This window comes from Lathyrus oleraceus, chromosome 7, assembly GCF_024323335.1.
Source record: "Lathyrus oleraceus cultivar Zhongwan6 chromosome 7, CAAS_Psat_ZW6_1.0, whole genome shotgun sequence".
Taxonomy (NCBI): domain Eukaryota; kingdom Viridiplantae; phylum Streptophyta; class Magnoliopsida; order Fabales; family Fabaceae; genus Lathyrus; species Lathyrus oleraceus.
The window spans coordinates 544,585,750-544,600,026 of record NC_066585.1 but is presented as its reverse complement, the minus strand read 5'-3'; positions in this window follow the sequence as shown (position 1 = coordinate 544,600,026).

Here is a 14,277-nt window from a genome sequence, read left to right as displayed (position 1 = left end):
ATATCTTTGTTAGGTTTACCTTTTGAAGTTGACTCTGATCGATCCCCTCTGGGTCTTGATCTTCTGAAGTTGTTGTTGTTCCTCTTTCTCCAGAGTTGCTTAACTCTTCTGGTTAGTAGGGACAGCTCTTCTTCATCATCAGAGTCTTCAGGTTCAGAGTCATCAGTGTCTGCCGTTTCTGCTTGAAGAGCCTTGGTTCTGTCTGACTTCCGTCTTTCAGGTCTGGACTTCAGCGCCACTGACTTGTTCCTTTTCTGAGGCTCATCCTCCTCCAGTTCTATCTCATGGCTTCTGAGAGAACTAACAAGTTCTTCAAGGCTGATGTTGTTCAGATCCTTTGATAACTTCAGAGCAGTAACCATTGGTCTCCATTTCTTTGGCAGACTTCTGACAATCTTCTTAACATGATCTGCAGTCGTGTATCCCTTGTCTAGCACTTTAAGACCTGCAATAAGAGTTTGGAATCTGGAAAACATAGCTTCTATAGCTTCGTCATCTTCCATCTTGAAGGCTTCATATTTCTGGATCAACGCCAGAGCCTTCGTCTCCTTGACTTGGGAGTTTCCTTCATGGGTCATCCTCAGAGAGTCAAGTATATCTTTAGCCGTCTCTCTGTTGGTGATCTTTTCGTATTCGTTGTATGATATAGCATTTAGAAGTATTGTTCTGGCCTTGTGGTGATTTTTGAAAACACGTTTCTGATCTTCTGACATTTTGCTTCTGGGAACTTCAGCTCCATTTAAGACTGGAGGTTTGTATCCATCTGTGACAATGTCCCAGAGGTCAGCATCATAACCCAGAAAGAAACTTTCGATTCTATCTTTCCAGTAATCAAACTTTTCTCCATCAAAAACAGGAGGCTTGGCATTGTAAGAATCTTTCTCATTTGAGTGGGCCATTTGTTTTTCTCGCACTGGATCTCTCTACACGGTTAAGTGTTTGATTTGAAAATCAATAACAGAGCCGGAGCTCTGATACCAATTGAAGGTGAGAAAAACAAGAAAGGGGGGGTTTGAATTGTTTGAAAAATAAGCGCTTTTGCAAAAAGAAATCACACAATGATTTTATACTGGTTCGCTTATAACACAAAGCTACTCCAGTCCACCCGGCCAAGGTGATTTCGCCTTCAACAAGGACTTAATCCACTAATCTTGAAAGATTACAAACAACCCCTAAGAGAGAAGAAAATCTCTTAGTCCTCTCAAGTCTACAGACTACAAAGAGTCACTTGAGGAAATCAAATAAAAATTAGATACAAGATGTGTAATCTAGAGTGCTTCTAAGAAAGCAAATATTACAAACTTAAGAACAAATTTTTCACTTGATAAGCAAAAGCTTAGTGAAATTCTTGAAGAACAGAGATGTTTTTCTTGAGCGTGATATAATTTCAGTATAGTTTTGGCTAGTTGATTTCTTGTTTTTACTGAATGAGATTTCTTCTCTATTTATAGGAGTTGAAGTAGAGTTGAAGTAGCGTTGAATCTGTTGGATATTGAGATGTAGTTACGCCATTCTATTAATAGCTTCTGCAGTAGACTTTTTCTCTTAGAAGTGACTACTTACCACAAGTAGTATCTTCTCTCTTGGAAGTGGAGATTAACGTCTCTTTCTAATTGAGGAAATCCATTTGCAGAACTTTAACTTGGCTTAAACGTTACTTCATCATGATTAACAATTCTGATTAGAGTCTTCGTGTATCTGGAGAATCTTGCTTCTGATGTTATTTCTTGAAAGTTCAGATGGCGCTGATAACTTCCAGAGTTTACAGAGGGCATTAGTTCAGAGTCAGAGCTTCTAGACTTTACTTCATGTTCAGATGCTTCTGATACTTTGTAGTTTTGTCCAGAGTCAGAGCTTCTTGAATGAGATTCCTCTTTAGATGCTTCTGATACTTGAGATTTTGCATCTGATCTTGTTTTGCATCTGATGACATCATCAGATTTATTTCTTCTTTCTATAGAACCCTGCACACTTAGAAACTTTTCGTTAGGGTGCCATTTTTGGTTTCATCCTTTGTTATCATCAAAATCATGGAATCTGTTGTAGAACAATTTTTGTTCTTACAGTTCGTTCTCAAATTGAAGGATTGGTCGATGGCCTAGTTTAAGGTCCTTTAACCCGAATCTATCAACTCTTAGGCTGAATTATGAAAACCATTCATGGTTCATTTCACTATGTCTTTAAGGAAGCTGAAATCAACATTAAACCTATGGGAATGCGTCAAAAGAGTGATAAACCTCTAAGGTTCTACATTTAGATGTTTAATGAGGAAGTTGTCCAAGTAAAGAAAGAATATGATAAGATGAACATGTATCTTCTGAGACAAAGGCTTTATAGGGGTTCGAAGTTTGCTTAAAGTGTGGGGTTGCAGATCCCGATAACTTCAATAATTTACTTAGGCAGGAAAAATGTACATCTAATACAAATAGATGTTGGAGACAAACAAAGATATTTACGAAAATATTGAAAGAGTCAAAACTGATAAGTAGAAGGTAACCCGACCTAACAAGGATACCACATATCTAAATACAAATACTATATGCCTCTGGACACCCCTAGAGAGTGTAATTTTCAAGACCGTCAATGCAAAGTTTAAAGAAGAAGACGTGGAGTTCTCAAAGAAGTTTCGAGAGCAAGGGGGACTAGAAAGACCAAATATTTTCCATTTCCAAAAAAGAAAGAATCACAATACATAAGACTTCGTCCAATAAAAAGACGTGATCGATGATCTAATCAAGAGGGAAAAGCTGCCAAGATTTATGGTGTAGACCCAAATCAAGTATAAAGGTTCAATGACAAGTCTTATTCTCCAAAAATAAAAGTTAAAAGTGTTTGGGTCATTAAAAAGAAAAAATCCTTAGAAGATGAGAAAGACAATGAGCTTATCACCTGACAAGTTTCATCTTTAGGAGAGCGTTCTCATAGAGAAAATTTTCCGGTCATCATGAACATTAATGGAAAAATTTCCAACCTTATTGTTGTAATTAATAAAGTAATTAATACATGACCATTGTTGTGTTCCAATAATAACAAGAAAATTGCAAGTGAGTAAATGAACATTCAATGCATAGAACATAGTCTCACATAAAAAGTTCATCTTACTTTAATAGTCATTATATATAGTTACTCTCATTACCTCAACAAAGGGGCTAAAGAGGATAAACTTCCACATGGACAAGTATGGTGGTCCCAAGTTATATTCCACCTATTACATCCATACTCCTTCTCGCTTGTGTAGCCATCGACTCTGGCTTCGGGATCAAGGATGTGGGCGTAGATACGCTGGTGGCGGCAAGTAGGCGGGACCTTGTCAAGTTTGATCTTTTCGATAGAACAAACTTCATTCATTGACAAGATAAGATGATCTTCCTTCTATCTGCCTTGAAGATTCACTATGTCTTGGATCATGACTTCAACTGATTCTAGAACCGTATGAAAATAATTCTGAGAAACTCAAGAAAGAATGCGAGAAACCAAAGGAAAATGAATTGTTATGTCGTGGACACATTTTGAACACACTATCTGATCATCTCTATGATCTCTACACAAACACCTAATTTGCAATAGAAATTTGGGAAATATTCAAGTTTAAATTCAAAGCTGAAGAGGAAGGTTCTCATAAATAAACTAAAGGTTGTAAAGATAGATATTCCCGAAGCTTTCCAAGTTGATGCAATTATTATAGAATTTCCATTTTCATGGAAAATCTATAGGAAGAAATTACTGCATAATTTTGAGGTTTCTCACTGGAGAAAATCCATAAACACATTTGATTGGGGGGAATTGAAAGATAGAGAGAAAGTCGAGGTTATTGGGTATTCTAAGGCCAATGCAGTGAGTGTAAAAGGAAAGAAGAAATATGATGGTGTCATACCCCAAAATTTGCCCATTAATATTTTAAGACATTTTTCAGGGCATTCCGACTCATTTTTATGACACTGATCTTAAAAAAACAAAGGTTCAGCCCACGAATGGCCCAATCCAGAAAATGGCCCAAACTGGCCTGTTCGCTACACGCTCGCCTAGCGAACGTTCGCTACACGTTCGCTACACGCTCGCCTAGCGAACGTTCGCTACGCGTTCGCTACACGCTCGCCTAGCGAAGCTGACAGACAACAGAAAATTTCGGGCTTCATTCTGAGCCCATTAGGTCACAAAAAAGAGCATTATAAATACCAGCACTTCAGTAATGAAGGGGGAGAACGAAAAAGGACGAAAGGAGAACCCTAGCAAGCAAACCCTGATACTCATTGGAGGCAAACCTGGAAGGAACTCGGCGGCACCAAGTTCTACCTCCGCCCAATTCAATCCGATTTGCCGATTCGAAGTCACAACTCAGTTGCTAACAGGTTTACATTGCTATCATTGTTTTATATTCTTAATTTGCATATGACTTTATGATTGGATTTATGAAATACCTTAAGCTTGGCATGTGAACTTTAATATATACCATGCATACCTTAAATGATTAATCGTATAATTGCAGTAATGAGATCCATAAGGCATAAAATTGGTTGGGATTATACTGATATCATATTCAAAAACCAGCAGCGCTCGCTAGCACATCGCTAAGCGAGCCAGTAGCGAGTACTCGCTAGGCCTTCGCTAGGCGAAGCAGGGGCGAATGGAACAGCGGCTGTTTCATTTTTTTTGGCTGTTCTATCTTATGTTATTATAATTCTGCATCATTTGGTTTGAGTTCATGATTGTTGTGTTTATTTTATGGTGCAACTTTCAATTATATTTTATCTCGATGCTCTAATCCGTGTGTTGAATTGTGTAAAGGTTTACATGTTTCCAAGGAAATGGCCGGCTAGGCATTCCACCTTAGGGGTGGGATACCCTTGTGGAGTTTCACCCTAAATTACCTAATTAATTTTAATGTATTAATTTTAATGTATTAATTTTAATGTATTAATTGTAATGTGGAGATTCATCCTAATTACCTAATCGATTGTAAAATACGGCCTCTTAATATGTGATCTTGGACCTCTCTTTATTGCCTTACGATATTACGGTATTACGGTCATGTCCCGCGAACGTAGGGATACACTTAGCAAAGACCCTTCGGTTAAATCATCATAAAATAAATCATGGTCCCTCGGATGTTGCCTTCGAAAATACGATTTTGTCCCTCGATGACCCTTCGGTGTAGCCTACGGTTAAATGATGATCGCCCCTTCGAATGCTAAGGTATCCTTACAACTGTTGCCTTCAATGACCTATCGATGACCCTACGATGACCCTTAAACATCCAAAGGGTAAAATTACTTACTTCTCAATAGTAAGGACAGTTTTACCCTCATAAGGATAGGAAACGTTCATAACGACCTTAGGAAGGTATAACTCTCAATTACTGGATCATAACCTAAAATATTTTCAACACCTCACACCTTTCAAAACCTCTTTTGGAAAATCACCACTTGGTATACATTCATACTAGAATCATTACCGAGGTATATTTTTCTAAACAACTTTCAAAACTAAACGAGATAACCACTTTGTATACATTCATACGAGAATCATTACAAAGTTAAACTCTCTTTTCAAAACATTTTCTAAGCCGTTCACAAGCACTTTTTCAGACAAGAAAAATAACATAAGTGATCCAGCAATTAAGAGCCCATGGATAACCATGGATACAAAGGGTGCTAACACCTTCCCTTTGTATAATGTACCTCCCGAATCCAAAATCTATTGAGGTCTTTCCTGTTCTTTTCCACCTTTCCTTATTGGATAAAAGAAAAGTCGGTGGCGACTCTTGCTATCCGCGACATTGCGATAAAAAGCAAAATACCCCAAGTCAGTTCACCGTATGACAGAACTGGCGACTCTGCTGGGGACACTTTAAAAAGAGAGGTTACCTTAAAAAAAAGATCACTTATTCCAAATTGTCTGATTTACTTTTAAGGGATTGCTTGGGTATTTTTGAGTGAAAGATCCTACACCCGGATCTAGTGTACCTTAGGTAAGTAGCAATAGATCATCGCGACTATCCGGCGTATACTGGAATGGTTAAAATGATGGCTACGGTTAATGTGACACTTTGGATGTCCTGATGTTCCTCATGTTCACTTGAGGAAAAATTTGGCATCTGCGTGGTGTCATTAAAGCATTAACCAGACTTTTAGAACCCTAATTGACTCATCCTGGCCATTAGAAAGTAGTGAGATAACTGACTTCGGTTCCGACTGGGGTTGGTTGAGACTCGATACTACACTCCTTGAGATTGGACTTTAGGGAAGCTTCGGTCAACCACTTGGTGTTGCACTGAAGTGGACTTGAGGGAAGGTCAATGATTGGAGATCCTTTTAGAACCCGGTTACTATTCTAGGACAGGTTGAACCAACTAAACTTCAGTGGGGAGGGTACTTACCTATGGAACTCATGCAAGCCTTAAAACCTAGGAATGATGGTTGTGTGACTTGCTTGCGCTTGTTATTTATTTAACCTCATAACATCATAACATCATAACATCATGACATCATAACATTGTACTAACCATTTCAAGGACTTAGGGATTTAACTTTGCTCTGTTTTGTAAAGCTATGGCTCCCAGGAAGACCATCCGGATTAATCTTGTAGCAATCTCTCCTCAACTCAAGAACTTAGTGTCAGAACTTTCCGATCATGCCCAGTTCATCAAGAAACACGGTTCTCTCCTCAATTTGGTTACCACTGGTTTCAAAGAAGATATGATGAGAGTTTTATTCCAGTTCTTCGACCCTAAACATCATTGCTTCACATTCCCAGATTATCAGTTGGTTCCTACACTGGAAGAATTCTCCAGACTGCTTGGGATACCTATCCTTGATCAAATACCCTTCAGTGGTTTAGAAAAGGTTCCGAAGGCTGAAGAAGTTGCCGTAGCTTTACACATGACGAAGTCCGACATTGAAGCTAATTGGGTAACAAGGAGTGGAGTTAAGGGTTTACTTTCCAAATTCCTGACAAATAAGGCCCGAGAATTCTTAAAAGTTATGAATGTCCGTGCTTTCGAAGACATCCTGGCATTGCTAATCTATGGCTTGGTGTTATTCCCTAATCCAGACCAATTCATAGACATGAATGCTATTAAGATATTTCTCACTCATAACCCTGTACCTACCTTGCTGGGAGACATTTTGCATTCCCTCCACACTCGTACCATGAAGAAGCAAGGGACTCTCATGTGCTGCATACCTTTGTTGTCTAGGTGGTTTATTTCGCACCTTCCTCAATCAGTCTTGAAGAACGAGCAGAATTTGAAATGGTCTCAAAGGATAATGTCGCTCTCCCACCCAGACATCTGTTGGTGTCCTCAGTTCAAGGAAAATGTTACCATCATTGACCGTTGTGGCGAGTTCCCTAATGTACCACTCCTAGGAATAAGAGGAGGTATTACTTATAATCCTGCTTTAGCTCTGCGACAGTTTGGTTGTGCTCGAAGAGATGGTCCACATGAAATGATCATCAAAGGCATTGTGTTCGACTATGACAACGATTCCCAAGGCCTCCGTCAAAGATTTGTACGAGCTTGGGGCATGGTGAAGAGAGGTACGTTAGGACAGGAAAATTTTATTCCTATGGAACCTTATCTCAGATGGGTACGCGCCAGAGCTCGCGAACTTGTCATGCCATATCTTGCAATCGGACCTCAGATTGTCGAACCTGAAGCTGAAGGAGGTGCTCCTCAGATCATTCCTTATCCAGATATGCCTACCAATGTTGAGGAACTAAAGAGATCCTGGATCCAGTTGAGAGAAGAAAGGGATACTTTCGAGACTCAGTTCGTCGCAGAAAGGAAGAAAGTGTTAGAACTTACCAGTCAGCTTAATGAGGAACGAAGACTCAATGCGTATCTTCGCCCAAAAAGAAGTCGCCCCTGGGAGACTTGAGCTTTCATTGTATTTTTATTATTATTCCTTTTGTAATGAACATTGATCAAAGAAATTAGCAATAAACATTTCTCTCTTGTTGGTGATTTACGCAAAGTTAAATTCCAAAAGTCCTTGAAAACATTTCATGCATTGCATAACATAACATAACACTGCATAACAGGTATTTTACAAGTTCAATGTTCTCACAATTCGATTACAAACAGAAAAATGGATCTCGAACAAACTGTCAAAGATCTCCAGACTCAGAATGCTCAATTCGAGGAGATGATGCTAAGCTTATCCAAGGGGCAGGAGGAACTGAAGGCTCTTTTGCTCGAAAAGAAGAAAGACAAGAAAACTGTGAGTTTCATTAACCCGGGAAGAAGGCGTAAAGGACAGGCCGCAGGAGTCAAGTTTGGAATCCCGAATGGTCCAGAAGAGGGGGCGGAGAATGATTCAGAGGAAGAGAATGTTGATTTCTCCAACCCTGAGGATGACGATGAAGATTATGAAAATGAACAGTACTCTCCAAGAGATGATAAGTACAAGTTACTGGAAGAACGTATGCTAGATATGGAGGGTCAGAAGGCGCCCGGTCTGGATTTCGAAAGTTTGGGTCTGGTCTCCGATGTGACCATTCCTCGCAAATTCAAAATCCCCACTTTCACTAAGTACGATGGTGCGTCTTGTCCTCAGATGCATCTGAGAGCTTATGTGAGAAAGATTCAGCCGCATACCACTGACAGGAAGCTATGGATCCATTTCTTCCAAGAGAGCCTGTCTGGCACACAGTTGGAATGGTATTATCAGCTCGAGAGCTCTGACATCCGCACCTGGACTGATTTAGCAACAACTTTCTATAAACAGTACCAGTATAACTCTGAACTAGCACCTACCCGGCTACAGTTGTAGAATATGACTATGGGATCTAAAGAAAGCTTTAAAGAATATGCTCAAAAGTGGAGAGATTTGGCTGGCAGAGTCAAACCCCCTATGACTGACAGAGAATTGGTGGACATGTTCACGGGCACACTGACCGGCCCATTCTACAACCATCTACTGGGAAGTTCTTCATCAGGTTTCACTGAACTTATATTAACAGGTGAACGTGTTGAAAGCGGCATCCGAAGTGGAAAGATACAGGCGGCTACCTCTGCAAGCACCAAAAGGTCCTATCAGGGGAGGAATGAATCAAATGCTGTGTACGGTCAAAAGGGTCGTAACAAGAAAAACCGTGACCATGACATCGGAGCAGTTACGATTGCAGCACCACCATCTCAAAACTTCCAGCCCAAACAAGACAGGCCAAGAAGGCAGTTTACCAGGATCAATATGACCTTGGCACAGGCACTGCAGGGAATGCTAAAGGCAAATTTGATCACCCTCAGAGATCCTCCTACGAATCCCAACACTACCTCTTCTCGTTATAATCCCAATGCCAGGTGTGCATATCACTCCGATAGCCCCGGGCATGATACAAACGATTGCTGGTCATTGAAGAATAAGATTCAGGATATGATCGAAGCTGGAGAAATTGAGTTTGAGCCTCCGGAGACTCCTAATGTCATCACTGCTCCTATGCCTAACCATGAGAAGACTGTTAATGCTATGGATGACGATTCTCACATTTCCAATGTGGCGGACTTAACATCTCCTCTCCCGATCATAAAGAGGAATTTATTGCAAGCTGGTTTATTTCCAGGTTGTGCTGAAGATTGCAATCTCTGCATACTCCGGCCCGAGGACTGTTTGAAATTGAAGAATGGTATCCAACGGCTGATGGACGATCGTACAGTTCTCTTCGAAAGGATTCCCAAGGCGGAAAACCCTATTGAAGAAATATCTATGATTGCTAGGTCCAAAGTTCCAGTGAAGATTACCGCTACTAGGGCGCCTGTGAAGATTACTGCTGAGCCCAGGGTTGCTCCCCTAATCATCACCGCACCTGGCCCGATCCCGTATTCCTCAAGCAAAGCTATTCCGTGGAATTATGGCGGTGATGTTTACGTCCATGGCGTGAAGCAAGTGGATAATGCTGCTAATACTAGTGGCATTGTTGGGACTAGTAAAATTACTCGAAGCGGAAGGATCTTCTCTCCAGAAATCTCACCTCCTGTCCTTAAAACTCGAGGAAAGGAACCAGTCAATCCTTCTCAGTCAGAGACACCGGTCGAAGTTACTCCCGAAGATGTTGCCAAACAAGAAATGGAAGAAGTGCTGAAAATCATTCGCAAGAGTGATTTTGATGTTGTAGAACAGTTGGGGCATACCCCGTCTAAGATCTCGATGTTATCCTTGCTGTTATCTTCTGAACCTCATGCCAATGCATTGATAAAATTCTTGAAGACCGCTCATGTACCTCAGGAGACATCTGTCGATCAGTTCGAACATTATGTTGCTCACTTGGCTGTTGACAATGGCCTAGGCTTTTCCGACGCTGATCTGACACCAGCAGGAAAGAATCACAATAAAGCCCTGCATATCTCCATTGAGTGTAGGGGAATCACTTTGTCTCATGTGTTGATCGATAATGGCTCTTCCTTGAATGTGCTGCCGACAGCTGTGCTGGATAAGCTGGATTGTAAAAGCATTGAACTGAAACCTAGTGACATTGTGGTACGTGCTTACGATGGTGCGAAGAGTGTTGTCCATGGCGAAGTAGTCCTTCCTATCAAGATAGGACCTCAAGTCTTCAACACTACCTTCCATGTAATGAACATTCGTCCTGCCTATTCCTGCTTACTGGGACGCCCTTGGATTCATGGGGAAGGCGCTGTAGCCTCGTCTCTCCATCAAAAGTTGAGGTATCCCACAAAGGGCAAAATTGTCACCGTGTGTGGAGAAGAAGAGTACATTGTCAGTAGTGTGCATACCTTCAGATACGTCGAGATGGATGGTGAATTCATTGAGACTCCTTGTCAGTCATTTGAAGTAGTTCCTCCGACCAATCCTGTCCTTAAGCCAACTTCCTGTGTGCCCAAGGTTATTCGTGCTCCTCCTGCTATGATTTCTCTGAAAGATGCTCAAGCTGTGGTTGAAGATGGTGGTCGTACTGGCTGGGGTCAACTGATCGATGTACCCTACAAGTCTGATAAATCTGGTCTGGGATTTAACTCTAAAAAAGCAGTCAAGGATCAGATTAATGTTGTAGAGGATGCTGACAGCGATTGCGACTTGGATAGCTGGATTTACCCAACGATGGGTGACGGACTCAATAATTGGAAGGCTGAAGACACTATCCCGATTTCCTTTAGTCAGGAGTAATTGTTATTGTCTATCTTAGTGTTGCAAATTTTTGTTTTTTTTTACAATTGAACTTCTCCAAGCGTTGTGTCTATGCCCGGGGCACAATAGCTAATTTGTTAAGGGTTTTGTCATCTTCATAAGCATATTCATATTCAATAAATCAATGGACTTTTTGCATTCAAAATATTGCGCTCTTTATCTTTTCTGTCATCTTCCAAACAAGCTATGTTTTCTTACACACACTCACGTAACGAATTGCAGATCCATACCCACTCTGGATCCTGTTGACAATAGTTCTACTACTGTTCATTATGACTTTGAAAATTCGATCTACCAAGCCGAGGATGGAAGTGTGGAAGATTGTGAAGTACCTGGAGAACTTGCCAGACTGTTACTGCAGGAAGAGAGGACTATACAGCCGCACGAGGAGTCAGTTGAGATTGTAAATCTGGGTACCGAAGTAGACAAGAAAGAAGTCAAAATAGGAGCAGGCTTGGAAAACAGTATCAAAGAAAGATTGATTCAGATGTTACGTGACTACGTAGAGATTTTTGCTGGGTCTTATGAAGACATGCCCGGGTTGGATACTGACATAGTAGTGCATCGTCTGCCAATGAAGGAAGACTGTCGTCCTGTCAAGCAAAAGGTCCGCCGCATGCGTCCTGAAATGTCTGAGAAAATCAAAGCCGAGGTTATGAAACAATTCAATGCCGGTTTTCTAGCCGTTACTTCTTATCCTCAATGGGTTGCTAATGTGGTACCAGTACCGAAGAAGGATGGTAAGGTGCGAATGTGCGTAGATTACAGAGATTTGAATAAAGCGAGTCCCAAAGATGACTTTCCACTCCCGCACATCGATGTTCTAGTAGATAACACCGCGCAACACAAAGTATTCTCCTTCATGGATGGATTCTCGGGTTATAATCAGATTAAGATGGCACCTGAGGACATGGAGAAAACTACGTTTGTGACGCAATGGGGCACTTTCTGCTACAAAGTAATGCCATTCGGTTTAAAGAACGCCGGGGCAACGTACCAGCGCGCTATGGTGGTTTTGTTTCATGATATGATTCATCATGAAATAGAAGTATATGTGGATGACATGATAGCTAGATCTCATACTGAAGAAGAACATCTCGATCATTTGTACAAACTGTTTGAGAGGTTGAAGAAATACAAGCTGAGATTGAACCCGAACAAATGCACCTTTGGAGTAAGATCCGGTAAACTCTTGGGATTTATTGTCAGTGGTAAAGGAATTGAGGTCGACCCGGCTAAGGTGAGGGCTATTCAAGAAATGCCAATTCCCCGTACAGATAAAGAGGTCAGAGGTTTCTTGGGACGTTTGAATTATATTGCCCGATTTATCTCCCACTTGACTGCTACCTGCAAACCCCTCTTCAAACTGCTGAGGAAGAATCAAGAGATGATATGGAATGATGAATGCCAAGAAGCTTTTGACAAAATCAAGAAATATCTCCAGGAACCTCCAATTCTGCTACCACCAGTTGAAGGAAGACCTCTAATCATGTATTTGACCGTGTTAGAAAATTCAATGGGGTGTGTATTGGGGCAACATGACGAGTCTGGTCGAAAAGAGCATGCCATATACTACCTGAGCAAAAAGTTTACCGACTGTGAAACAAGATACTCGCTGCTCGAGAGAACTTGCTGTGCTTTGGCCTGGGCTGCTCGCCGACTAAGACAGTATATGTTGAATCATACCACTTTGTTGATTTCTAAGATGGATCCCATCAAATACATATTCGAGAAACCCGCTCTCTCCGGAAGAATAGCAAGATGGCAGATGATTCTAACAGAGTACGACATCCAGTATATTACCCAGAAAGCAATCAAAGGAAGCGTGCTAGCCGATCATTTGGCTCATCAAGCAGTGGATGATTACCAATCTATGAATTTTGAGTTCCCATATGAGGATGTCATGCTTGTTACTGATTATGAAGAACCTGGACCGGATGAAGGACCCGAACTAGGATCCCGATGGACTATGGTTTTCGATGGGTCTTCTAATGCATTGGGCAATGGTGTTGGTGTGGTAATCATTTCTCCCGAGGGTTACCATACGCCTTTCACTGCTAGACTATGTTTTCATTGTACCAATAATATGGCTGAGTATGAAGCATGTATTTTGGGACTCAAGGCTGCTATAGACCGGCGGGTCAAGTTTTTGAGTGTGTACGGAGACTCAGCATTAGTAATCAGTCAGATCAAAGGAGAATGGGACACTAAACATCCGAATCTCATCCCTTACCGAGAACGGGTGATGACATTAATCCCATACTTTGAAGAGATTACCTTCGAACATATCCCACGAGAAGAGAACCAGTTGGCAGACGCATTAGCTACCATGTCATCTATGTTCAGAGTCAGATGGGACAATGAAGCTCCCAGGATCACCATTGAACGATTAGATGAACCAGCATATTGTTATGAACTTAATACTGAGGGAGTAGAGGAGAAACCTTGGTTCCACGAAGTAAAAAGATATTTAGAAACTCAGGAGTACCCTGAGGGGGCATCTATCAATGATAGAAAATTCCTGAGGAAGTTCTCTGCTAAATTCTTTTTGAGTAATGGAGTATTATACAAACGTAACCACGATTCGACTTTGCTTCGCTGTGTGGATAAAAAGGAAGCAGAAAAGATTATGGGAGATATGCACGACGGTATTTTTGGGACTCATTCTAGTGGACATACGATGGCCAAGAAGATTCTGAGATCAGGGTATTATTGGTCTACCATGGAAGCTGATTGCCACCATCACTCCAGAACCTGTCACAAGTGCCAGATATATGCGGATAAAGTACATGCACCTCCTGCTCCATTGAACGTGTTGACCGCACCTTGGCCCTTTGCAATGTGGGACATTGATATGATTGGGGAGATTAAACCTACTGCTTCTAATGGACATCGCTTCATCCTTGTCGCTATTGATTACTTTACAAAGTGGGTAGAGGCCGCCTCATTTGCTTCTGTCACCAAGAATGTGGTGGCACGGTTCATCAAGAATAGTCTTATTTGTCGGTATGGTATCCCTGAAAGGATTATCACCGACAATGGTACTAATTTGAACAACAAGATGATTACTGAACTCTGCACGCAGTTCAAAATAAAACACCATAACTCTTCTCCGTACCGGCCAAAGATGAAC